Below are 27,592 nucleotides of genomic sequence, written 5' to 3' on the forward strand. Positions count from 1 at the left end.
CTCAACTCACCTTTAAAAAGGCACAGGCTAAAAGCTTGGATACGAAAACAGGATCCAACATTCTGCTGTTTACAAGAAACACACCTCCAATATACCTTATGTTAAGGGGTGTTTCTGATTGACCCTTCATGATGTCATGTGGTTTTGCCAGCGTCGAGCTTCATACTTTCATTTAAACGTTTTTGGATAAGGTGCATGTTACTCATGATGTAAAACTCGCTGGGGATCACAGCAGCAAGTGCACAGTATCTGGTTTATCTGGCTGAGACAGTTAATCTGATCACAGAGTCTTAGTGACGATAGCATTTTCAGAGTTGTAATTTCTCTTCCTTTTCCTGCAGTAAATGATGATGCTACTGTAGTGTTGCTTTGGCACCCATTTTCTAAGTAAGCAGTTGCTGCATCATGGTCTAGGAAATCAAGATTGTCAATGTTTTATTATAAAATGTGTTTATTGTTGAAATAATAGTACTGAATCGCTCCCACAAATCTTGGAAGAATATACCCCAGACAACACTAAAATCATTTAACTGTCGCAGGACTCACTAGCTGTTATTGTGTGTCAGGCAGGAAGAGAGCTGGGAGCATGTTGGCAGCAGGGTAGTGACTGTTCAGTCTTCATCATGGGAGTAGGCTAAAGTTAGTTTGGTTTGTTTAGTACTTGTTTGGTTAGTGTCTGTGTGATTGCTACAGGGTGTTAATTCTGATTGCTACCAGAGTGGTGGAGACTCCACTGGCAAGTTTGTCCTACTCTGTGTATTGCAGCCATAGCTGATGTATGTATATCCTCAACCATATTTACTTGAACATCTCCAACTCTGTTATATTCCTGTTTTATAAAACAATATTTTAAGTAATATGATGATCAGACTTTTCTCAGATTTTAAAGAGTGAAAATATTTGACCACAACAAAAGAATGTTTTCCAATTAGTATATTCATTTACTGCTACATTTTATGAAAGCTTAACAAACACTCATAAACACTCCCATACTTTTTTACATAGACAAGTTTTTAAAACCCAACTCCCATTTGAATAGGTTAGAAAATATAAAGAAATCATTTGAAAGCATTACTGCCAATTCAGTATTTTATGTCAGCATGGTGTTTTTCTAAAAGTGTGTTCTTCTAGACTTTCATATGTGGTTTCATTGAAATAGTAAGATATTCTTGTCATTTAGCCAAAACTGCTACAACCAATTCCTATTGTAGACTAGTAAAAACATTTATTTTTGAGCATAAATATGATTTTATTAATGTGTGTCCCTAGGAAAATGAAGTAACTTGTGAGTTTCATTCAAGACAGAATAATTAATAGACAATTGTTATAACATTACCATATAGCTAAAATATTTATTTGTGATTTTTTTTTAAAAAAATCTTTTACTCAAGGGTTTCCACAGAGGCAATGTTTTCTTTGACTTTGATGCAAAATAGAAAAATAAATAAATTAACGTTCAAACATGAGCCATGATGTACAGTGCAGTTTTGTAACACACCACGGTTTGACTGACAGGCTGAAAATATTTTCCAAATAAGGTTTCCATAGTCTTCTTACAGTGTTTCAGGGTTTTACGAGATTCTATGTAGTAAGACAGGAAAGGCATAGCAGCTAGAACTTTGTGTGTGTGTTTGTGTGTGTGTGTGAGAGAGAGAGACAGAGAGAGAACATGTTAGCTATAAGATTATGAGCTTAGCGGGAAGCAAGGTTGCTCTATCATCTCAGTAACCCACTTTCTCCATATATGCCTCCCCCATCTAAAGGCTCACTGATATCCCCAAGCAGTGCTGCCAGCTGGGGTCCTAGGTGCTCAAGCATATGAGCCTGTGAGGAATGGTGCACATTCAAACTATAGCAGCCACATCGATTTTGGTAACTCCAACAATTCTTTCTAAGACATGCTTAAGTAGCTAAGACAAAAATCTGCAGAATTGTGTATCATTCTTTCCTAATTTACCCGCCTTACAAATGATCTAGGGACCCATTTTGAGAATCATTTATCTAACTGGTTATAATTACGCTGATAAATGAAGCTGGGGGGTCTCAGAATCTAAAATTTGGATAATGTTTACAAACCCATCTTCCGACAAGCTATACTGATGCTCTATAGATGCCTGTGTGTGGTCCTCGTGTATAACAGGCAACCAGGAAATGGATGGGGCTTACAAAGGTGAAGAAGAAAATGGTGCAGGGTGTTAGCACAATGGATTTAGGCAAACATGAACTAACTGGGAAATGAGAGAAGGGAAGAAAAGGCATTTTACAGAATAGGATGTAGTTAAAGGAAGTGGTAGTTTAGCCTATCAGATAGCAAATGTTTCTGATTACTGGCTGCAAGCATAGGGTTAATAGTGGAAATACATTATAATCATTAGAAAATATCTCAAAATACCAATTGAAATATGTAAAGTAGATCAGCTAAAATATTCATAATTAATTGACAGAGAAAACACACAGAGCCAATGAGGAATTTAAATTTTATTTTTCTCACTAGAAACAAAATAATTGCCCATTAAAATCAAAAGATGTTCTCATTTTCAAATAGGTAGGTATTTCTTTAAAAAAAAAACAGCTAAGATTTCAAAGGCATTTCAAGCATCTTTTTGTCTAATTGCATACACACATAGATAATTGCATATTTTTACATATATGTATTTCACCATGAGGAAATTCACCAAAATTTTAAAAGATTCCTTTCTGGATTGAGGCTATATTTTCAATTCATTTCCTTTTTCTCTACCAATACCTAACCCTGTGTGAAGATATAATCTATCTCTAAATTATATATCATACTGTGATATGTGAATTTTTATTCATGCCATGACCTCAGGCCCTTCAAATTACAAATGGCTTCTAAAATGCATTTCCTACCAAGCTTTCCTTTTTCTTGCACTGTACCAAATTTTAAAAAAGAAATTTTAGAGTTTTATAATCTAAGTTACAGAAATGATAGTGTATTAACATTTAAAGCTAATGATCTGAAAAAATCCATTAATTTCCAATTAACACCCTGTCAAAAATAAAGAAGATGAGGAGAGGAAAGAAGAAAAGGGAAGAGAGAAAGGGGAAAGAGTCAGAGAATCTTTAGAATTTTCCTATTATGGAATTGTTTCCTTTGTATTCAACTTTAAATACTTATCCACTTGCTGTGGGACAATGGTCTGTATCATGTCATTTGTATTTTAAATGAATGCTGATTGGCCAATAGCCATACAAGAAGTATAGGTGACATGACCAGGCAGTAAGTAGAGCAGAGCAATGAGAATTCTGGGAAGAGGGATGTTTGTATCTGTAGTCATGACCCAGATACAAAGGATGAAAGATATGACTGCCTTGCCAAAAAGATACCAAGTCACATGGCTAACACAGACATGTGTTGGGCTAATATAAGTTATAAGAGTTAAAAAGAAGCCTGAGCTACTTGGCCAATCAGTTTATGATTAATGTGGACCTCTGTGTGTTTCTTTGGGACTAAAAGGCTGCAGGAGTGGCAGAACAGACACCTCAGTCAACATCCATTTATATATTTTAATGAAATATAGTGTGATGTTTTGTGATGTGTATACATTGTATGATTTTCAAGTCAGAGAGTTTAGCAGATCCATCACCCCAAACATTTGTCTCTTTGCTTGCAATATTCAGACTTCTCTGTGATGCTTAATTTTGATTGTCAGTGTGACTGGACTGAGAAACAACCAACAAATAATAAAGCACACTGCTTGGTGTGTCCCCAGAAGACTGGACTGTGGACTAGCAACTTACTGGACTGTGGGCAGTACCATCTTATAGGTCAAGGCTAAGCAGAGGTGCAGAAGAGGATACTTAGCCCCATCTTGGATCCTTCCTGGAACAGGTTATTTTTTTGTTGCTGCCTCAGACATCAGACTTCAGGTTCCTGCTCCTTTGGATACAGGCTGCTCTAGTGACACTTCAGGGAGGTTGGGGTTTGAGCCTTGAATTGGGGATGCATGATTGGCCTGTTGTCTTCAGATGCTTATAGCTTCTTGGAATAAGCATCTGCCAGTTTCTCCCACTCTTTAGCCTGCAGATGGCCACTGGGGAACTACTCACCCTAGACTCTGGTAACAATTACAAGTTTAATTCCTTCATAATTATACCTATCTTATTGGGTACGTGTGTCTGGAGAACCATAAGATACATTTTTCTAGTTATTATGAAATATGTAAAACCATGTAATTACCTGCAGCCACCACACTGTACAGATCACCAGAACTTATCTCTCTTCCCTAACTATAATTTGGTATGAATTTGCTATGGGAGCTTCTTCTGCTCCTTTAGCCAATAGTCTTTAAGATACTAATTCACTGGGTGTGGTCTCTTTTACTATAAATGCAGCTGTAAAGCCTCCACTCGCTCTCTTGCTTCTGGCTCTCACTTCTGGCTGCTAGACTCTGGTCCTGTTCATGCAGAGGACTGTGATCTAGGACAGTGATCTGTAAGTCTCTCCTAAATAGACAACACTTTATTATACGTAGTTCTAAACTAGTGTGGGATTATTTTGTAACTTCCACTATCATCTGGCACCTGAACATGGGGACCAGTCCACACATTTTGGGATCAGTCCACCAGATGCATGATGCATTGGGCACTGACTCTCCTGCCTATGACTCTAGTTGGCCCTCAGATACAGCAGGCTGTTGCTCAGTGCTCCCCAGCTTGCGACCCACACACTGTCTCTCTGTGCATTACATACCAGCCCACAGCTGCTACCTATGATCCCTGTGGAATACACAGTCTGTAACTTACACTGATGGAAAACTTTGGGCTTTCTCTTTCCCCCCTGGTTCCCAACTCTCAGAATCATTCAATCATCTTAATAACTGCTCTTAATTTGTTAAACAAAGCATATTTTTCAGTATCTAAATAAGCAACACATACTGTTCACTGCTGCTAGCATCTCTCAGCCACATGGCTGCAATTGCAGCTCCTGCTGGCCAATAACGATTATTACACCTATCCCAATTCATTGTAATTACTTTACAACAGGTAAGATCTGAAAAACTACAAAAAATGACTGATAGCATCCAGGAGTTCAATAATTATTTTGCTTCTACTATGGAAGGTATAGTGAAAGACTTATGCTATTTTCCTTCTCTTCATTTGATTCTAGGGATTAGCTTTATTTTCAATAATATCTCATTAAAAATGGTGCAATACTACAGAGTGGGATAGCATCAATTTGACAAAATTATCTGAAAGAATCTGTGCTATCACAGAATAGATAGAATCTAATTATCAATATCTGTTGAAAAGTTATGATATGTCTAAGGATAAGACATCTTTACTGGACAAGTTTCATATCTTAGAACAAAACACTGGACAGGAGATTCAGACTTTAAAAGAGGTAGTAGTAAAAACATTTGAAGATTAAGAAATTTATTAAACTGATGAGCAGGGACAGAAGGTACAAGGACAGGATTTAGCCTCAGCAGTATGTGCCAGATCCTGGGATGACTTACACAGAGTTTCAACTGCATATCCGGTATTTTCCTCAGAAAGACCATCTGGCACAAAGTACCCTAAGAGAGTCAAAGAATATGCATGGGAATCAATAAGTATGAGCAATTTAAAAGAAATAAAACAAGCAATGGTTTCTTATAGGCTACACTCACCTTCTGTCAGGGAAATGTTGAAAATGTGGGCTTCAAGCACTAAGGCAAACCCACATGGTTGGCTTCAATTAATATCAGCGATCCTAGAAAATGGACCTCATCTACTTTGGAAGTGCTATTGGAGAGAAGAGGCAAAAATTTTAGATCATCAGGGTAAAGCAAAAGGATTTGAGAACTTCCCAAGGTCAAACTGTTCGAGAGGGTCATTACTCTGATCTTCAGGAACAGGCTCACTTCAATGAATGCACTTTATCCCTATGTAGCATAGCAGCTTTAAATGCTTTGAACAAGATTCAGGAACCAAGAAAGAGAACTGAGTCATATATTAGGGTTAAACAGGGCCAGAGAGAACCCTGTACTGACTTCTTACAAAGATTAACTAAGGCTGTATAATTAGGAGTGACAGACCCTGAAGCTAGACATGTGCTAGTTGAATCCTTGGTTTTTGAAAATTCCAACTTAGAATGTAAGAAGATCCTTGGGCCAGGATCAGCACCCATAGATGAATGGATATTGCATACAATGAATGTTGGAACATTTGACTATAGTACTGAAGCTAGGGTAGGAAATCATTGGAGAAGTGATTTCCAATGATATGAGAGGGCACCAAAATGGCAAATGTTTTAATCGTGGAAGAATATGACATCTAAGAACAAAGCGTATACAAGGAATTTCTAGGAATAATGTCTCCTCTAGAAATGGCAAGAATAGGAGGACTCAGCATTCTGGGATGTGTAGGTGTCACAAAGGCCGACATTGAACGAATAAATGTATATGGACAAGAGATAGACAAGGCAACCTGATACCACCAGGAAACACCTTGGGGGACCTCTTTCAGGCCCCGATGTCAAACAAGGCCCAGTCATTCCCAGTCACTGCGGAGAACATGTCTCACCAGGAAAATTAAACAATCTAGTGCCTACTGTAAAAAATTGTACTGTTCTGGATGATGGAATAGAACTGGAGGATCAGTCAAAAACTCCAGTAGGAAGTGGGAAATATATATTTTGGCAGACTTCTACAAATAATCAAAAACAAAGCTTAGAGTGCATATAAATGACATTGTAATTGAAGGATTATAGGACACAGGTGCAGATGTGACTATCATTACTCCAGAATCTTGGCATCCAGATTTGCCTCTTCAAGAGGCAGATATTCAATTCTTAGGAATTGGAACCCTATTTAAGTAAAATAAAGCATAAGGTAGGTTTAATGCATAGGGACAGAAGGACAGAAAGGAAGGCTGAGGCCGTATGTAACTAATATTGCTGTGAATTTATGGGCCTATGATCTATTGCAGCAATGGGATACCCAGGTTAAAATTCCTGCAGCCCTCCAAACTCATGTTTCTGGGAAGGATATTATAAAATATTATAAACAAAGGTCACCAGCCATTCAGGCTGTACAAGAACACAAATCAAGTAGTAAACCTTTAGAGGTATTAACAGCCTTGCCTTTAAAATGGTTAACTGAGAAACCCATATGAGTTAAACAATGGTCTCTAATGGAATACAAATTGCAGGCTTTAGAACAGCTGGTACAGGAGCAATTGGATGCTCACCATATCGAAGAATCAACCAGCCCATGGAATTCTCCTGTATTTGTTGTTAAAAAGAAATCTGGAAAATGAAGAATGGTGACAGATCTAAGAGCTGTCAACAAGGTTATCCAACCTTTGGGCCCTCTACAGTCTGGAATTCCGCTGACTTCTCCATTGCCCTAAGGATGACCTCTTATAGTTATTGATATAAAGGATTGTGTCTTCACTATACCTTTACAAGAAAAGGATCAAGAAAAATTGCTTTCACAGTACCTACTTACAATAATTCTTAACTTACTAGGAGATACCAGTGAACCGTCCTCCCACAGGGAATGCTTAGTAGTTCCACCCTCTGCCAATACTTTGTAAATCAGCTATTGGAAATAATACACAATTTCCTAAGTCTATAATTTATCATTACATGAATGACATTTTGTTATTATACTTAAATGCAGATACTTTAGAAAGAATGTTTGAAGAAGTAAAAAAAAAAAGTTTTTGCCTAAATGGGGATTACAAATTACTCCTGAAAAAATACAAAGAGGTGATTCTGTCAATTACTTAGGTTACAAAATAGGTTTACAGAAAGTTAGAACACAAAAGGCATAAACTAGGAGATACCTATTGAGGACTCTTAATGACTTTCAAAGATAGTTAGAAGATATTTCCAATCTATGACTGGCTGTTAGACAACACCTGACCTAATAGTTAATAGTTCATTTAGACAAACCTTAGATGGTGATAGAGACTTAAATAGTCCCAGAGATTAACAGCTGAAGCAGAAAAATAATTGATGGTCATTGAAGAGAGGCACATGTAGATAGAATGAATCCAAATCTTAATTGTATTCTAGTCATATTGCCCTCCAGAATTTCTCCTATAGGAATTTTAATGCAGAGGGAAGATATTATCTTAGAATGAATCTTTTTACCACACAAACTAAAAAAAAATTAAAACCTTATGTGAAAAATGTCTCTGAATTAACTATAAGAGAAAAATTGAGACTTCATCAACTAGCAAATATAGACCCAGCAGAGATTATAGTTCCTTTTACTGTTGATGAAATTTAAAAGTTATAGGAAGACAGTGAATCTTAGCAAAGAGCTTGTGCTATTTTTTTGGGAGAAATTAATAGCAACTATCCCCAAAGTGATAGAATTAACCTTATAAAGAGAACTACTTGGATTCTTCCCTGAATTGTATGTGACGCACCAATAACCGAGCCCATACATTTTATACAGATGCAAATAAATCAGGAAAAGTAGGTTACAAATCAGTAAAATTAAGTAAGGTGGTACAAAGCCTTTATAATTCTATCCAAAAGACAAAATTATATGCCATTCTTATAATAATAAGGGATTTTAAAGAACCTCTCAATATCTATCTATGTATCTATGTATCTATCTATGTATCTATCTATCTATGAATCTATCTATCTATGTATCTATCTATGTATCTATCTATCTGTATGTATGTATGTATGTATGTATGTATGTATGTATGTATGTATGTGTATGTTTGTGTGCATCAATATCATATCTAGTTAACAGCCATACTGAAAAATATTAGAAACATGGAGGCTTTCATGGTTAAGAAAGTAGAGGAGCAAGAGATTACATTTTGAAGTTACCTGAATGAGATAAAATTGCTCAGGGCAGGATCATCCCATAGGGAGCCTCAGGACAGGGCTACTACATTGAAGACAGGAAATCCCAGAAGACAAATGAACTCACCCTGGGTTACCTTCTCCAGCTTCTCTGGGTGAAGGTTTATCAGTGGTAGCTTGAGTTTCAGGGAACTCATTTCTGCTTGAATTGGGGAAGGTTGTTACTCTCTGAAAGTTGGCTTCTAGGAAAGACTTTCAGGAGCACAGAAATAAGTTGAGGGATGTTTGCTAAATTTCTGAGGAAACCACGTTGCTTGAGAGCCTTCAATCATCTCAGTGTGTTCCATGTTCATGCCTCTTGCAGAAAACAGGAATGTATTTGCATATAACCTATACACACCTCACTGTATGCTTCCACAGTGTCTAGGTTGCTTGCAACATTTAGCACAAGGTAACTTATGTGTAAGTAGTTGTCTAGGAATAAGGGCAGGTACCAGTCCGTACACAAGCAACAACAACTATCTTAGTGTACACAATCTGCACTTGATTGAACCTACCAAGGCAGAACCTGTAGATATAGAGGGCTCACTATACAACCGGTTACAAAAACTTCTGTCCGTGGGAGTTTTAGATTGATATTGGCCTTCCAAACTTCTATTAGTTGGGCAGTCTTCAATATAGCCTCAAAGGGATGCTCCATAAACTATTTTAGAATTTGAAAAGAAGAAAATGGACAAGGAGGCTTGTCCCTGAAGGACCTTCAGGTTGTTGGGCAATGGACTTTCTACAGAGAGCAAAATCAGTCAGGGTTAGAGGCCACTTCCCTGCCTGCAATGGAGTGCTCCCAACATCTGCCCAGAGTCACCTTAGATGTGATAGATTGTAGTATCATACCTTCAAAATTTGATGAAACCCGTGATTCTTTTTTATCTTTTTTTTGCTTCAACAATGTGCATTAGGTAAGATAAAGGCAGCTGGCCATTTTAGCTCCTAGATTGTCAGAACGAGAGGAATGATGTTCAGGTCCTCAGAACAAAAACGAACATTGCTATTCATCCCAAGCTTTGCCTGAATGCAAGATCTTGATGAAACCATTGCTCAGGGCTTGTGTCTTTCCTGTATCGAGACAAAGAAAAACACATGATGTCAATTGAGCCCTACACATCCCTGCTGGCTTCCTTTGCAAGTAGGCTGGATATATGAAACAAAAGAGACATTTTAGCAACAGGAGGTGAGTTAAAAGTGTGCCTTCCCAATACTCTCCTACATTCCTCCCTCAGAAGCAAATGGGTGTGGTTCAGAGAGATTCACAATTAGGGACCACAAAATAGGATGCACTTGAAGTCACAAGTCACTGTGTGACAAGGCCTTACCTGATCTTCATTTGGCTGTGAATGAGACAGACTTTTCCGTGTGCTGGGCCTTTGATGTTTTGAGACAGTAACAGAAGCTAGCATTAACTGGTTGAAGGCTTTCAGAGAACAATTGTTTACTTCATCCTTGTGGATTGCTGACTCATTTTTCCATTTTGCTTTATTGTTCAAAATAGTACAGTATGGGCAAAAGATGACAGGTTGGGGTAAGGAATACTCCATAAGAGCCTAACAGTCGGATTCTACCAATTCAGGGTATTTTCCATGCCCGTGTTCTTATGCTGAGTCCGGAAGTTCAGTGTAACAGTTTTCCCAATGCTTCTTAGAAGAAAATGGTCTCCAACTAGCCAGAAGTTAGTATGTTGTTTTTGGCCTACAAAGTAAGTGATTACCATTTTCTAGAGAGAAAATTCTTTGCCCTGTGGGAGAACGGATGCCCTCCCCTCTGAAGCATAGTCTGTAATGAACTGTCAGCTGTGTTGGGCAGCTACTGTTTACATAAGTTGTGTGGCACAAAACACGAAAGAGAGATGGCTGCTAAGGACAGTTCATGTTTCTTCTTCACAGAGGGACTAGAATTCTGACTACAGGGGAAGAGGCTGTGTCCTCCTTTCCTACCCAGGCTTTCCTTTTACCCCTGGTTACTGACAACAATCCCTAGGTCAAAGCTCACATCCAGCCACCGGCCCTGGACTTCAGATTCCGTGATGTCAGAACTGAGAAAACATTTCTAATCTGTAACATGCAAATACACACGCCATAGATGAGGAAGCATGATGTGGAGGAAATCAGGGGTTTTGACATGAGTCCCACTTGTTTTAAATCTTGGCTCCATTCCTGCTAACGGAAATGTCTCTCAGCTCTGATCCTCGGCTATAAAAGGAGATCTATAAAATGGAAACTATAAAACCCACTCCTTAGGGTGAGATGAAAATTTTGTGAGTTAACTGGCCCAGTGTCATACAGTCAGTGATTAATAAGCATGTTGACTTCCTTTTCCTCTCCTCCCTACACTGTGTGCTCTGTGTAGAAGATATTGTTCTTTCTGAAGCCCTTTGCCTCAGAAGAGTCATGGATGGGTAGATCAGAACTTCCTTGACCGTGACGATGAGTCTTCATGTAGCCAGTTCCTCTGGCTGTGTTAGCATAACCCCTGTGAATGATACTCATTTCTCATGTGCTCAAGATCCCACTCCATTAAGAAAGAAGGCAACAGACTAGAATGTGCCCTCCTGTGGCCTGATGAAACCCAGGTACACACCTACTTTCTAGTTGGTAAGGGTACTTGTCAGGAGAAATCTCTGAACTTTCCTGGTATGGGAAAGGTAAGTTTTCACAGAAAATCTGTCAAATGGTAAACCTAGCACACGCAAATAGCATTTTCATGGGCTTTCAAGCCATCACTTTTCCAATGGGCTTTCAAGCTGTCATTTTCCTGTGAACAGCTCTGTTCTGCTGTATTTCCAGATGTCTCCAATGCACACATCTTTTCCTAGTCTCATTGAGGTTGTGGCCAGGACAGAAGCTTGGCTAAGTCATTCATCCTTGGTCCCACCAGAGGGACTCTAACCAGCCTGAGCATGGCAAACATGGCTCTGGCAGGCCTTGCCCTTCTCCCCCATTCCCTCGGCCTTGTTAGAAGTTGTTAGATTACTTTCCTAAAGCTAGCCACCAAGGTCTGTTCCCTTATTTGACCACTTCCTCCTCCTGAGGCTCACTACCAAGGTCCAGCTACCAAAGTATTGAATCCAGCACTCAGAAGTCCCCTTTGGCTCACCTAATTAACATGCCCAATTAAACACCTCATCCTAATACAGGGTTTTCCCTTTTCACCTTCATAAACTGCCGTTTTCCCTATGGACCACTGAGTCACTCACGTCTGTCTCCTCTCTATCAGAAGCAGTTTTCTGTCCTTCTGGGACAAATACCCCACCCCCTCTCCCTTGTTCCCTTCCTCTTCTCCCTCGCCCTCTATCTCCCGTCGTTGCATCTTATTCCCTGCCCTCTGGAGCAATTAAATCTCCTTTGTGCTGAGAACTTGGTCTTAGGGGTCCTGAGCCGATATGATCCCTCCACCCACAACATCTCCCTCTGCTGCTTCAGTGCGGGCTACTCCAACACACTGTCACTGAGCCAAGGACAGGAAGAAAGCCCCATGTCCCTGTAAAGTGTCCATCTTGAACGTTTGTTTCAGCTCACCCACAAATCCTACCGTACTTCATATGTCTCTGTGAAGGTTTAGTGAAATATCATCCCAATTCAGGGCTGGCCATTTCACAAATAGAAAAGTCTAGAAGTTATCATAGCGATATGAAATAAAGCTTACAGGTAAGGTGTCTGAGATATTATAGCCCGGGGAGTCATAGGTTTGAATTTCGGCCTACACTTTAACAGCCTAACCACCTTGATGTTTGTGGAAACTAGAATTCAATCCGATTACGGTGTAACATTACACAGCCATACTCTAAGCTAACTGAGTTTTGCACATTGCAATGGATTTGCGTGCCGTCAGAGCCCCTCAGGCCTCTGCTGTATTTCACAGCTGTCTGCACTCGAGGCTTCATTTTTGGACAGCTACCTTTAATATTCCTTCCTCGGAGCCAGTTCTTGATTCTCCTGTGAAACTAATGGGCTGAATCCAGGCACAGAGAACAGACTTCCTAGGAAGAACACTGATTTGAAAAGAGTAAAACATCCTGGGAATCTTATGCTGCAGCCCTGCCCTGACTCGCTGGCTCTCTTTGTGTGCTGCCCGTGCGCCCGCGAAGGAACCTGGTTTTCCTGAGTCCCAGCTAGCTTCTCCCATTCTCCTCTATGGCCTGGAGACTTCTCCTCGGTCCTTGGACTTGAACACAGTGGAAGCTGATGCTACACCTGCTGCCTGTTTCCTTCCTCACTTGGGTCTCCTGAGCTGAGGGATTCTGCTCAATTAATCTCATGCCTTATTGCAGCTGTTACCACTTTGCTCCCAAAATGTTTTCTTCCCATTCAATTGCTTTGCCACTTAGTCCTCCCCTCGTGTTGACAAACGCCTCACTCCCAAGTCTCCTTAGCATGCAGGTGAGCTGTACAAAGAGCAAACATGTTTGATTTCTTAAAGCTGTAGTCATGGGCGTAGACGGTATTTGTAAATTTATTACTCTGAACAGTATACAAATCTATTCTGCCGTGATTTTATTTTATGTTTTTATGATTCTACATAAGAAGCAGGGGAGGTTTATTTTTGGTTACTGCTCAAGTTCTAGGCAATGACAGGTGTTACTAAAAGAAAAAGTCCGCTTATTTATCTGCTCCCTTCCTTCATTTTCTTAGTCGTTTCCCAAGACTTTGCCGTTGAGTTGGCAGGATGTGTTTTAAAACATCCTGAACGAGGCTGGCTTGGTCTTTGAGAACAATTCCACCTCCCATTAAACTCTCACTAAGTGGAACTACATCTCTCCACTCCCTGCAATTTAGCTTCCTAATTTCAGCCTTTCCTTCTTGTTGGAAACTAAAGAAAGTGTTACCATGCATTTTGCTGCAGAATTCAAGAACTGGAGGAAAACTTAGAGTTCGACTCATCCATCTCTCCACGTCTTTAGAAACATCTCAGACGCAAAATGGGGGTGCATTTTATGAGACATCTCTTACATTCGAAGAGATTGGACTATGCTTGATATCACAACCAAATTAATAACTACCTTGAGATCACGTAAGACTGACATCTGCTGTGCACCAACCTGTTTGTTTAGCGTGCTTTTAAGAGAACAACAAACTTCACTTGCCTTGGATTTCTTATGTGCTCAGCTTTTACAACCTAAGTTATTACTTAACTCTAATCTTAAGTTTTGTTCTCTTCCTTTCCCTGGCTCAGATCAATGTATGCATGTATTTTTGTATGTATGAGTGTGTGTATGCATGTGTATGTGCATGTGTGTATGTATGTATGTGTGTATGAATATGTATATTTATGTGCAATATTGTAATCATTTGCCGAAAACATACAATCAACATTGTGCAATATGTATCTGCTGCTATGAATTCTGAAAACAGTGTGGGGTATAACTTGCTAGCACGTATTTGCAGTAGTATTTGCTTTTTCATGTGGTTCAGGGTCAGTTGGGGTCAGCTGGAGTCAGTAACTTCATCCTTTGTAAAACTCTGTTGAAGATTTCTGTAAGTGTTCTTCATTTCTTCCCTATCTGGTGCTTTCCAAAAGAGAAGTGAATAATTCAAATTCACTTTTGGTCAAATTAATACACATGTCTGTGCTGACCTTTCTTTCTTAAACACACACCTAAGCATTCTGGTGCATCTGGGACTATCTGGAATGCATTTAATCAAACCAAGACACTAAAAATCTGAAGGCCTTAGTTACTTAGTTTTGACAAAACTGATTTTGCACAACCAGAGCTAAAGTTAAGTTCCTGTTCTAACTTTCTGTCTACTGCATGATAAACACCCGAACAAAAGCAACCCTAGAAGTAAAGGTTTATTTGGCGTACACCTTACAGTACATCATCAAGAGAGGCTAAGGTAGGAACCTACAGGGAGAAACTGAAGCAGAGACCATGGAGGATCAATACCTACTGGCTTGTTTTAATGGCTTGCTTAGATTTTGCTTTGCAGATTCATCTTCCCATCCCCCTTCTCTTATCAAGCATTAATCAAGAAAACACCCTACAGATTTGCCTATAGTCAATCTGATAGAAACATTTTTTTTTTCAATTGAGTTTCCTCTTCTCAGATGACTCTAGCGCATGTTAAGCTGAACAAAAAGTAGCCAGCTGACCTCCAGATACCAGCCCATGTCGCATGGCCTCCATGCTGTTCCCAGACACTGAGGACTTTCATTTGCTATTGTCTCTGTTCTGTGAGACAATTTTCCTCTTAAGGCATGTGACCAGAATGAGTGATGGGCCTCAGTGACAACCCTATTGGTTTGATGGCACTTTTGACACATCGGACACATGAGAGGCTGAGCAGGATCTACCTAGACACTTTCTGAATGCCCTGATCTCAGCACTATTCCTAGTGCACAGGATTTTCTTCATAAGCATTCATGGAAGAAATGAATGGAAGAGAGAAAAACTTGCTTTGCTTCTCTGTTGTGACCTGTGAGTTAAGAAGGCAGAGAGCTTTAGTACCACCAAGCATAATACTGTCTTAAGGGGGCAGCACAGCTGGGAAATGGTAATGTCCAATATCCTATTTAATTGTTCAATGAAAGGGCTAGAAGTTCAGAAATTAAAATGTAATATAACTAGTAACTACAAAGATAAGACTATAGGTAAACCCTGAGGCATTCTGTGAAGAATAGGGTTCATGTCTTAAGTTTGTAAAATACCTTCCTGACAAACCACACACACACACACACACACACACACTAACTTTCAGTAAAGAAAAAAGAGGAAAATAGTCTTTCACCTAGAAACTAAAACCGAATGAAAGCTGAAGCCAGTTTAATCCTGAAAGTAAACACATCAATAGCAGCCATAGTTTTTACTGCTTTTTAAAAGTTATCAATTGTTTTATTCTGTAGTTTCTGGGATGTATCACCAGGCTTTGGTTTCACTGTTAAGGACATTTACTAAATGGGCAGATACATGTCCATATTAACAACCTTCCTTATAAAATAGATGCTCTCTCATTACTGAGATGGACTGGGTGAGGTGTGCTGGATGTCATGCTATATCAACATGACACAAGCTAGAGTCATCTGAGAGAAGGGAGCCTCAATAGGGAAAAATGACTATGAAATCAAGCTGTAGGTAAGCCTCTAGGGAATTTTTAAAAATTAAGGATTGATGTGGGAGTGCCCAGGCTATGGTGAGTGGGACAACTGCCAGATAGAAGGTCCTAAAGATGTACAAGATAGCAGGCCGATCAAATCACTAAGCAGCCTCTGCATCCGCGGCCTCTGCATCAGCTCCTGCCTCCAGGTTCCTTTCTTTATTGAAGGACCATGCCAACTTCCTCAGATGGACTATGTTGTGGAACTCTGAGCTGAAATAAAATCTTTAGTCCCTAAGTTGCTTTTGATCATAATATTTTTTTTATCACAGCAATAAAAACCCTAAGACTGAAGGGCACAAATACATTTCTTTGTGGTTAAACTGTAAGATCACACTTTACCCAATCAGTGGTTTAGACTGACAGAAATCACTCATCTCTAACAGGATGCAGTTTGCCTGCCCTAGACACCCAGGCCCTGCATTGTACCCGAGATTGCTAAATGTCATTGCCCTTCTTTGATTTTTGACATCATTTTTTTTTTTTTTTCATTTAGAAAAGGAAAATTCTGTTTCAGGGCTGAATTTCTCCAGGGATGAAGGGAAGGCATTGGACCAAGAGTTAGAAGCCCTGGGTTAGACTCTGGCTATGTATCTTGAGCAGCTAAATTAAATTTCTTGAGCCCAAAGTTTCCTCATGTGATAAATTAGAACTCTACTGCAAGACTGCATTCTTTTGAGTAGTAGTGAAAGCTTTTTATGTGTTAAAGCTCCTGAGGAATATATTGAAAGCCAGGATTAGAATGTAAGAAATTCCTTAATCCACCCTCAGAAGGAGGTTGGGGGAACCAGATGTGATGCATCTTGAAAAGTCATCCCCCTCCCCCCCGCAAGAGGCTTTAATCTTTTTGTTCCCATCAGTACAGAGACACAAAACTCCGGGGAAAACATTCCAGAGCCAAGTGCTGATTTGACAAAACAGTCCCTGGGTACAGGTGACTGGCTTTACCAAATGTCTACCCTTAGAAACAGAATTTCAGGACAGGACACTGAGAGAACACTCAAGTTTTAATGTATGCCTGGGAAAGTCAGGTCTGTAAAGCTAAGGGAAGACAAAACTCATGATATTGCCCATGATCCATCAGGCCAGAGATTTTAACTCGGCTCAGTGAGAATGGCCTATCGGTGATCTCGATGGTACCTACTGCAGAGGCTCGTGTGAATCCTAAGCATCCAAAATGACTCCACACAAGTGTGGAATCTGCTGTTATCTGTCAGACAGAGATCATATTCTACGTCTGTGGTTGGCTTCTCCTGCCCTAGTCTACTTCTTCACTCTCTTAGACATATCCATATCTCAGACACTGCTTCTATGGATTCAGGCTGATACCCTGGGCTTTCACGCCTGTTCCTGGCTACAGAGGAGCTGGAATAAATACTTTAACCACCCTATCCCCTCTGGCATAAGGCTAGATTTAGGTGAATTATTATGTTGTAAGGAAGTCTGCTTGTTCTTCCCAGCTTCCCAGAACTGAAAAAAAAACCACTCAGAAACTGTATTATTTAAATCACTGCTTAGCCCATTAACTCTAGCTTCTTATTGGCTAACTCTTAAATCTTAATTTAATCCATCTTCATTAATCTGTGAATCACCATGAGGTCATGGCCTACCAGCAAAGTTTCAGCACATCTATCTCAGGTGGTGGCTCCATGTCTTCTCTCTGACTCCACCCTTATTTCTCCCAGCATTCAGCTTAGTTTTCCCCACCTAACTAAGTTCTGCCCTGCTATAGGTCCAAAGCAGTTTCTTTATTCATTAATAGTAACTATAGCATACAGAGGGAAATCTCATATCACCTCCCCTTTTCTGTTTAAATAAAAAAGGAAGGGTTTAACTTTAACATAGTAAAATTACATAAAACAATTATCAAACAAGAATTAAAGTTACAATATCTACATCTACTTTATCTTTCATCATAATTAAGGAAAACTATAACTATAAATTCTTCAACTCCATCAAAGACTCCAACAGGATATAATTTTACCTAAGTAAACAGGAAGTGCATTGTAAGCAACTTCCAAAACTCTAGAAATGACAGAGACATCTTGCTGCCTGGACAGGCACCCAAAGTTCTGTACCATTGGGGCATCTAATCTTCAGCCTACAGGCCCATCGTATCCAGCAGACTTTTCCATGAAGCAGGAAATTTCAAAGACAGTTCTACCTATATTGGCAGTTTGTCAGTCACTTTCTTCTGTATCCTGCAGAATGTCTAGCAGACTCTCTCATGAAGCAGGAATCCAGAAGGATCATCTCACCTTTAGGTAAGATCAGCAGTCATTTCTCTGCAGGTTCTTCATGTTTAGTTCATCAAGCAGTCCAGGCAAGAGCAGTTTCTTGCCCAAATGGCTAACCAACACCATGAGGAGCCTCTTTGATGCCCATCTTCCTCTTGAAATAGATTGGTGCAGCCAGGATCAGATAAGTCTCATTGTCATGAAAGGTCCTAAGTTTGTAAAGCATTTAAATGCAATAATCTGTAGTTTTTGAAAGCTTTGAAGAATACCTATCTATCTGAAATACACCTCTATATATCTAGAAAATCTAAATATCATGACTATAAGTTTGACTATCATGAATAACTCTCTATTTACCTATATTTCTTAATTATACATTTCATTTTTAAATGAGCTGCTCAATCATAATACCTTAATCAAGATCAGAAATATACATAGTATAACAAAATTAACCTTAAATTTGTATCAGTAAATCAAGATCCATACCGATACAAATCTCTATAGCATTATTATTATTATTATTATTATTATTATTATTATTTGGTTTTTCGAGACTCCAACCATATCTCTTTTCTTCCTTGAGTAAATAATAATTTTCTCCAGGACTCTGAAATCTAAAATAGGAACAGATGATAAAACATTGTAGACGTTCAAACCTCACAAAGTTACTCTTACTATGACTATGGCTACTAAGAGCTGCTTTTGAATTTCTTGCAGCCACAGTTTCTCTGTTAAGGAATTGGTTGTGGTGACTCAGGCCTGTAATTTCACCACTTGAGGGGCTGAGTCGGGCAGATTACCATGAATCTGAAGCTAGGCTGAGCTACATAGTGAGCTCCAGTGATGTGGGAGTGTCATATACCAATCTGTTGATTTCATTGGTTAAGCAATAAAGAAACTGCTTGGCCCTGATAGGTTAAAACATAGGTGGGAGGAGTAAACAGAATAGAATGCTGGGAGGAAGAGGAAGTGAGCTCAGAGAGACGCCATGCTCCCCTCTCCAGGGCAGATGCATGCGATGAAGCTCAGACCCAGGATGGACGTAGGCTAGAATCTTTCCAGTAAGACCGGTGCTACACTGATGATTGGAAATGGGCTAAATTAATATGTGAGAATTAGCCTAGGAGAGGCTAGATAGAAATGGGCCAAGCAGTGTTTAAATGAATACAGTTTGTGTGTTGTTATTTCTGGGCATAAGCTAGTGAGGCGGCCGGGGTGCTGGGCACGCAGCCCCGCCGCTCCTATTACAACACTCCAGGACACTCTGAGAGGCTGAGGCAGGAGGATTACCATGAATATGAAGCTAGGCTGAGATCCAGGATGCTCTGTGCTACAATGTGCAGACTTAATTATTAAAAAGAAAAAATAAAAACAAATCAAACCTTGCTATGGAATTGACCTCAGTAAAATGTGTGGTGTATAAACAGAGGAGGCAGGACATAGAAGGAGCACCATGAATAAGGTCTCTTTTCTTATTCTTTCTAGAAGGTTCTATCCTTCTAAGACTTTATTGGATCTCCCCTGGGAATGAACAGTTCACATAATCCTAGCACAGTAAGTTTCCCATAATGTAGCCGGATGTGTAATAGTCCTTAAAATTTGCCCTTGAGGAGAAAGTGAATCAGTGTAAGGGCATACGGTACAAACACAGAGACCCTGCCATCACTCTAACTCACTGCTGGAGCAGGGACCTACAACCCACAGCTCCTTATTGCATGAAGGAATAAAATTACACAACATACTTCACTTTCGGTGAGCGCATAGAACCTGATAAGGAAAAATGGTTGAGAGAAGGGATTTCACATTTTTCGTGTTTATTAAAGGAGGATGATAGATCCCCAGCCCCATTTTTGCCTTCATCTATGCTGTGCAGTGAAAATGTGAAAGCCACACTCACCCATGGAATTGATGAAAGCTGAAGACTGAATGCTGGAGATGAAATGATAAATTTGTTCACTTACTTACTAAAGGTTCTTGACTTTTACTCCTGCTAACCCATAGCCTCTTTTAACTCCTTGCATTTTTGATGCCTGAAACAAAAAGGTGAACATGACACCATTCTTCCTACAGCTAACAAAGCATCATTTATACCCCACAGAAGAGTTCATGTGCTTGGCTCCAGGGATGACTGACTCGATTCTTGGTAACACTTTAAAAGATGTGTTTTCTCTAGCATGACTCTTGAAGTCACAACTTTCTCATCCTAACAGCTTGCCTACCAGAGTGTGTTTCCTTCTCTCTCCAGAGAAGCACAAATTCTGATTACTAATGAACTCTAAAGTGAGGCGGTGTAAGACTGGCCAGTGTTCCGGAAGCATCTGTGAAACACTACATAAGCAGATGACGTCACGGACCAGCTCCCACTTTCACTCCCACCCCCTACAGTGTTGCTTCCTGCTCAGATACAGCAGCAGGTGAGATCGCAGACAGATCAAAGAAATGATGCAAACAAACAGAGAATTTTTGCTTTGGGGAAGCCTAGAGTAAAGGAAACCATCATGATCTATAACTCTGCTCTAGTTTAGAGATAAGGTAGACTTAATGACTCCTTGTGGATGCCAAGATCCTCAGATGTCCCACAACCTCGCATAAACTGATGTAGCATTCCAGTTGATCAGCTGTTAGTGGACGCCATCAATGTAGAATCCACACATATGGAGAGGCAGCTGATTTAGCTTTGCTAATGATAAAATGCAAGACTTGTTTATACTCTATTTTAATTCATTTATTCTTTAATAATTATTTTTTAATAAAATAGGTTTTTAAATCTTACTTTCTTCCACATCCTCTCAGATCCCTTGTCCTTACCCACCCACCTTTATATTCTTTCCCTCCTTCAAAAAAATTACAAAAAAAGCAAAGAAAAACCAACTATGCCGTTCCCCCTCAAAACAAAAAAAGACAAAATGAAGTAAGGAACAGATTTTCATTTTCAGCAGAAAGATTGTAAGAGCCAGAGATAGTGGATGATTCCAAGGAAAGAGTCTTCCAGACACAGCAGGACTGATGGCCACGTGAACTCACGGAGACTGAGATCGCATGCACAGGGCCACACAGGCTCAAGCCAGAATGGGTCCTAGCACGGAGAAGGGGAAGTGGACATAGGATCCCACTCCAACCCAGAAGCTCTCTGATACCCGCTGGCAAAACAAAATTCACTCTTCTCCAATGGAATCTCTCTTGGCATATCAATCATACACCAGGACAGGCACTATGCCTAGGAATAGATGATCAACACAAAATAAACTCCATACTTTCTGTTAATGTGCTTTGTAAACTCCATGTATTTTAAATAATCAGTAGACTACTCATAAAACTTAATAAAATATAAATCTATGCAAACAGTTTCTTTATCATTTAGGCAACAATGAAAAGAAAATGTAGATGTCTAGTACATTTTTCCCCAATTATTTCTTACCCAGTCTTAATTGATCCCAATGATACAGAACCCACAAATATGGAGAGCCAGCTACATTAGTTTTGCAGATTATCAAATGAATTCTAACTAAATACCTATAATACCTGGGCTATTACCTTGAGAAATTTATTCTGTAACAGCAATGTAGTAAAAATTATGGCATAACTGTGAGCTGACAAGTGTTGTAGAGAGATTAGTGTTCTACAACACAACCCTCAGAGGGTGTACAACTTTGTACCAGCTCTGATTATTTAAAAAAAACACTTAAAGAAATAATTAGAGCCATGCTCAACAATCTCACATATGGATGATTTTGAAATTATTATCTTTAACAATAAAATGTAGAAGATGGCTATAATATGAATATATTATGAAATTATTTAAGAAAAAAATCAAATAAATTATTCAAATAAAATGTTCCTATCAAAATAACTTTTAGAATAGATGACGAAAAATACCTTTTCCAAGAAAAATTTTATAAAGGCAAAGTGATTTATAAGGCCATTTGATGAAAGTAAGCAGAAACTTGTTCATATTTACAAGTGTATGTGAATGTGTACACACACACACACACACACACACACACACACACACATAGGTTCTATTTGTCTGATAATTTAATACATTCTGCTTACTCTAATCCTCATTCTGTTTTATTTCCCTCCTATCCCAGTGACCCCCATCTCCTCCCTTCAGGTTTCTTTCTTACGTTGTTGGGTTGGTTTGGGTTTTTATGAGCTGCTGCAGCCTGGTGGGCTCACTGTGGGCACAACTGAACAGAATGACTATCCCTTCCCCAGAATATATCAATCCCAAATAAGTCATCAGGAAGAACTGGGATCCTAAGAGCTCCTCTCCCATCCATCTTAGGCGGGCCTCATGCAGGTACCTACAGCAGCTCTGAGACTGTAATGGTCATGTCATGTGATGAACATAGCATCTCACAGTGCTCTGTCTTCTGGATCATATCTTCTTTCCACAATGTTCTCTGACTCTCAGAAAGGGAGGTATACATGTCTTTTTTAGGACTAAGCACTAGACTGTCATTCATTCTAACCATCTTGAAAAGCCATGGCTTTCTTTGTAAACCAAAGTTAATTTTTAAAAGAGGCTTCTTTGATTATGGAGAAGAATAGAATTTCTCTATGGATATAAATGCAAATATTTAATTTGTCAATTTAGTTAAACAATAGTAGTGAGGGCACACCTAGGATCTGTAACCTCCTTTATTATTATTATTATTATTATTATTATTATTATTATTATTATTATTATTATTATTATTATTTAGTGGATTTAGTATCAGGAAAATATTCCCTTTCATGGAGCAGGCATCAAATTTAATATGGTGATGTCTGGTCACTCCTATAACAGTCGGACCACTATTGTACCAGTGGGAACACCATGCCCAGTATTTATAGTGTACAGGGCTCATATATTGGTATGACCATTGGCGCCTTATTTTCCTAAGCAGGCTGCAACCGGTGTCTTAGTTACTGTTCTATCACTGTAAAGAGACACCATCACCAAGGCAACTATTCTTATAAAACATGACATTTAATCGTGTGCTTGCTTACAGTTTCAGAGGGTTAGTCCATTATCATCACGGTGTGAAGCAGTCAGGCATAGTGCTGGATTTGTAGCTGAGAACTTTACATCCTGTTGCTCAGGAAGTATGCAGAGAGGGAGAGACACACTGGGCCTGGTGTGGGCTTTTTTCTTCTTTTTTTCATAGCATCAGCCAGCTTTTTCACACACATGTTATGAATTGAATATAGAAGTTCCCCCATAATCTCATGTTTGATATGCTTGGTCCCCAGATTGTAGAACTTTTTTGAAGGCTGCTGAGAATTTGGGAGGTAGGGTTTTGATGGTGGGAGCTGATTGCTGGGATTAGGACTTTGTAGGTTATTCCTTCCCTTCATCCAGCCTGTATCTCCTCCTTCTTTGGTGGTGTCATGGAAACAAGCTTCTACCTCATACCCCAAGGGTCATGAGTGGAACATATCTGCCATCCTCCCCACTGTGGCAGACTGAGATTTCTCTGCAACCGTGAACCAAGGTAAACTTGTCCCCCTTAAATTGTTTTAGTGAGGTGTTTGTCACAGTGACAAAGGAAGTGGCTAGTCAGTGCAGAGTCATACACGGATGTATGTGACACCAGCAGCTCCTCTTCAGGCCACTGGGGCCATGCTGGTCTGCTGTTTCTACTATTTCACTGCAGTGAGTCCTGTATCATATAGAAACTGTGACCATGTCACCGCCTTGCTGAGTACTTTATTTAGAATAGTGCTCAATTCTTCATCCAAACCTATAAGGATATGTGGCATGGTTCCTTTTTTATCTTGTCTGTCTCTAAGTCTCATGAGCAATGAGTAGCGCTCTGCAAAACGACTCTGACCAGTGGTGAGGCTTCAAGCTGCAGGTAAAGCAACGTGCGGGTGTGTTTCCAGAGATGTGCAGGGGTGCTAGGCAGCTAGGATTCAGCTCATGCACCTCTACTCTATCACCAAGGAGACAGAGATGGCCTGACTGTGGGCAGGGGTAATGGTGAGGGTGAAGATGTAACAGAGACCATAAACCTGACAGTGCCTCTTTTTGGTTTGTTACTCTGGATGTGGCAGGGACCTCTGGCAGCTGCTAAATTGGGATTTTTAAAGATTCAGTGGATCTGTTTGGAAAATGCAGCCAAAGAGATCTCACTATATAATCTTCATACTATAGGTAAACTCTTCTTTAGCTAGCGTTATTTCTATTTCCATGTGTTCCCTTATATCACCATTAAAGAGAACCAAGCACCACTTTGTTTTACAGAACTCTGTTTATTTCAAACTTTTATTTCCTGTAATAAGACTATATTATTTAATATACTAGAAAATTAAGAAAAAGTGAGGAAAAGTCAGAGCTTATGAATTTTAGCTCTCCTTTATACTGAAAATTTTATTCACTTTTTTTCTGGTTATAAAACATATTTAAAATAGCAGTCAAATAAAGAAATTCAAAATTTCTTCTAACCTTGATATGAGAGAAAAATAAATAACACTCGGGAGGCAGAGGCAGGCGAATCTCTGGGAGTTCGAGGCCAGCCTGGTCTACAAGAGCTAGTTCCAGGACAGGTACCAAAGCTACAGAGAAACCCTGTCTCGAAAAATATAAAAATAAAAATAAATACGGTGGTGGTGACACAGGCCTTTAATACCAGCACTCAGGAGACAGAGGCAGGTAGATCTCTGAATTCGAGGCCAGCCTGGTCTACAAGAGCTAGTTCCAGGACAGGTACCAAAGCTACAGAGAAACCCTGTCTCGAAACCCCCCCCCCAAAAAAAAATACATATAAACCTAGTTAAATGTTTGTATCTCTGTGTATGTTTCTATACTGCGTGTATAAAATTGTGTGTGTGTGTGTGTGTGTGTGTATATCACATATATGCAACAAGAATATCATGTATACTATCTGTGTACATAATCTACAAACACACACACACACACACATAATTGTATGGATATTAGTGACCCATGTACTAGGATGCAATGGTCTTCATAGAAAATCTAGCAAGTTCTCACAGTTCTACGCCACAAGCTCCTTTTCCAACCTCCCTTCAACTGTCTTCCATTTTCCCACAAGACCCTTTTCCTGACCGTTGGTTACAGAGAAGGAGAAACACAGAGAATGAAAGCCTAGCTACCTCTTTTTTCTCTTATTCTTTTCTCATACATGACAGCCCCCGTCCCCCCTGCAGTTTCTGCTCGCTCCCCTTTCCCCAGTCCCCTCCCTTACCTCCTATCTCCCAGATCTACTCCTCCTCCTTGAAGAAAAACAAACCAAAACAAAACAAAAAACAGGAAGAGCAGGTCTCCCAGGGATGTCCACTGATCATAGCCTAGCTAGTTATAACAGGACTAGGCACAAATCTTCATATCAAGGCTGGTTGTCAATGCAACCCTGTTGAAGGAAATGGGTTCCAAGCATAGGCAAAAGAGACACCCCCACTTCCACTGTTGAGAATTCCACAGAGCACTAAGCTACACACCATTAGGTATATGCAGACCCATACAGGATCTATGTTTGTTGCTTCAGTCTCTGTGAACCCCTAAGAGCCCTGCTTAGTTGATCCTTTGGGCCAAGTTCTCGTGGTGCCTTTTACCCCCCCCCCCCCCGCCAGTTCCTACAATCTTTCTTCCTCCTCTTTTGCTGGGTTCCTGGTTCTGCCTTGTGTTTGGCTGTGGGTCTCTGCAACCGCTCCCATCAGTAGCTGCATGAACCTCCTCTGCTGACGATTAGGCTAGGAACTGATCTATGAGTACAGCAAAATATCATTAGGAATCATTTCATTGTTTTTTTTTGCCAGTCATGTTTCGTTCTATCCTGTGTCTCTAGACTGCCCTTCTCTGGTTGCTAGCCATCCAGGCAGTGTCATTGTGGGCTCCTCTCATGGCAGCGTGGGCTTCAAGTTCTCAAGTTGGACCAGTTATTGGTTCTGCACCACCATATCTCAGCACATCTTGCAGGTTGGACAGATTGTAGGTCGAAGGTTTCATGGCTGGGTTGGTGTCCCAGTCCCACTGCTAGGAACCTTGTCCGGTTAGAGAAGGAGGCCAGTTTGGGCTCTGTATCCCCTGGTACTGGGAGGCTTTGCTAAGGTCACCGTCAGAGAGTCAAGGCAGTTTCCTCAGCACTAGATTTCCATCCCATCCCTCAAATGTTCCCGAATTCCAGGATCTCTCCCAGTACTCTCTCCCACTACCCTCCCCCACCAATCCTTCCTCTTTTCATCCCCACCTGCCCTCAGTGCACCTGCAAAACCTATGCCCAGCCCTGATTTAACACAGGCACTAGTCTTCAATTGGATTAGCTAAAATCCAGCTCTTGATCCCTCAGAATGGACATGCTGCAGTTTCCCTCTCTGACACTCCCCTCTTGATTTACCTCCTTGCTGGACTGCCTTTCTGTCATCTTTCATGCATTCAAGTTTTACCTGTTTTCCAAAGTCCATTTCAAAGGGACACTTCTGTATGGCTGCCTTTGCTGGTCTCAATTCTATATGCTTTTGTGCATCTTTTATATAACCTTCCAGTGCCAGTGGATTCAGTTCTTATCTTATCTTTCTGCAACTGAGGTGGGCCCCTCACCTTTTCTGATACTGCTGACGTGATTTGAATGTGAAATGGCCTTTACAGCCTCATGTGGTTGAACACTTGATGCCCACTTCTTGTGCTGTTTGCGAGGTGATGAGACTTTTATGAGGTGGAGTCTCATTGGAGGAAGTAAGTAACTAGGTTGGGCTTTGAGGTTTTAGATCTTGGCCACGCTTTCTGTGCTTTTTCAATTTGGTACTGATGGTGCAGAGTGAGGCAATCAGCCTGCCTCATACTTCAGCCACTATGCCTTCCCCATCACAACGGGCTATGTCTCCGCAGGAACTGTAAGCCAACATCATCCCTTTTTTCTTTAAGTTTTTTGTTGGGGGATTTTAATACAGAATTAGGAAATAAAACTCAAACATTTCATTGGACCCTGGATGAAAACCATCAGTTTTACTAAGGAAGAGAGTAGAAGGAGATTGGTGTTCTAGCCATCCATCAAGCAGCCACTACAGAGAACACATATGATCTTTGTTTATATCCTAGCAGATAAAACAGAAGAAATACAGCAGAGAAGTTCCTGCCTGGAAGGCAAAGAAAGAATTTTCTGTCTTCCTAACCTTTTGAAGACCTGGGAGAGGGGAAGATCTGCCATCATCCCTGGCATGTATTTCTCTTAATCCTTACAAATTACATAGATGACCATCAACCCTATTTTAAAGATGAGGTAATTAAGGCTCAGAAATGATAAGACATTGTCTCTTGTCCCTTGGTTTAAAAGCATCAATTTGGGTTGTGCACTCAAATTCATGTGTCCACAAACACATGATTTAATCAACTTTCAACTCTGTGCCAGTCATGGCTGAAGTCCAGCCATCTTCTCTAGCAGAGGAAATAGGGAGGCCATTAAATCCAACTAGGCTGCAGAGCA

The sequence above is a fragment of the Microtus ochrogaster genome, chromosome 5 (assembly GCF_000317375.1).
Source record: "Microtus ochrogaster isolate Prairie Vole_2 chromosome 5, MicOch1.0, whole genome shotgun sequence".
Taxonomy (NCBI): Eukaryota; Metazoa; Chordata; class Mammalia; order Rodentia; family Cricetidae; genus Microtus; species Microtus ochrogaster.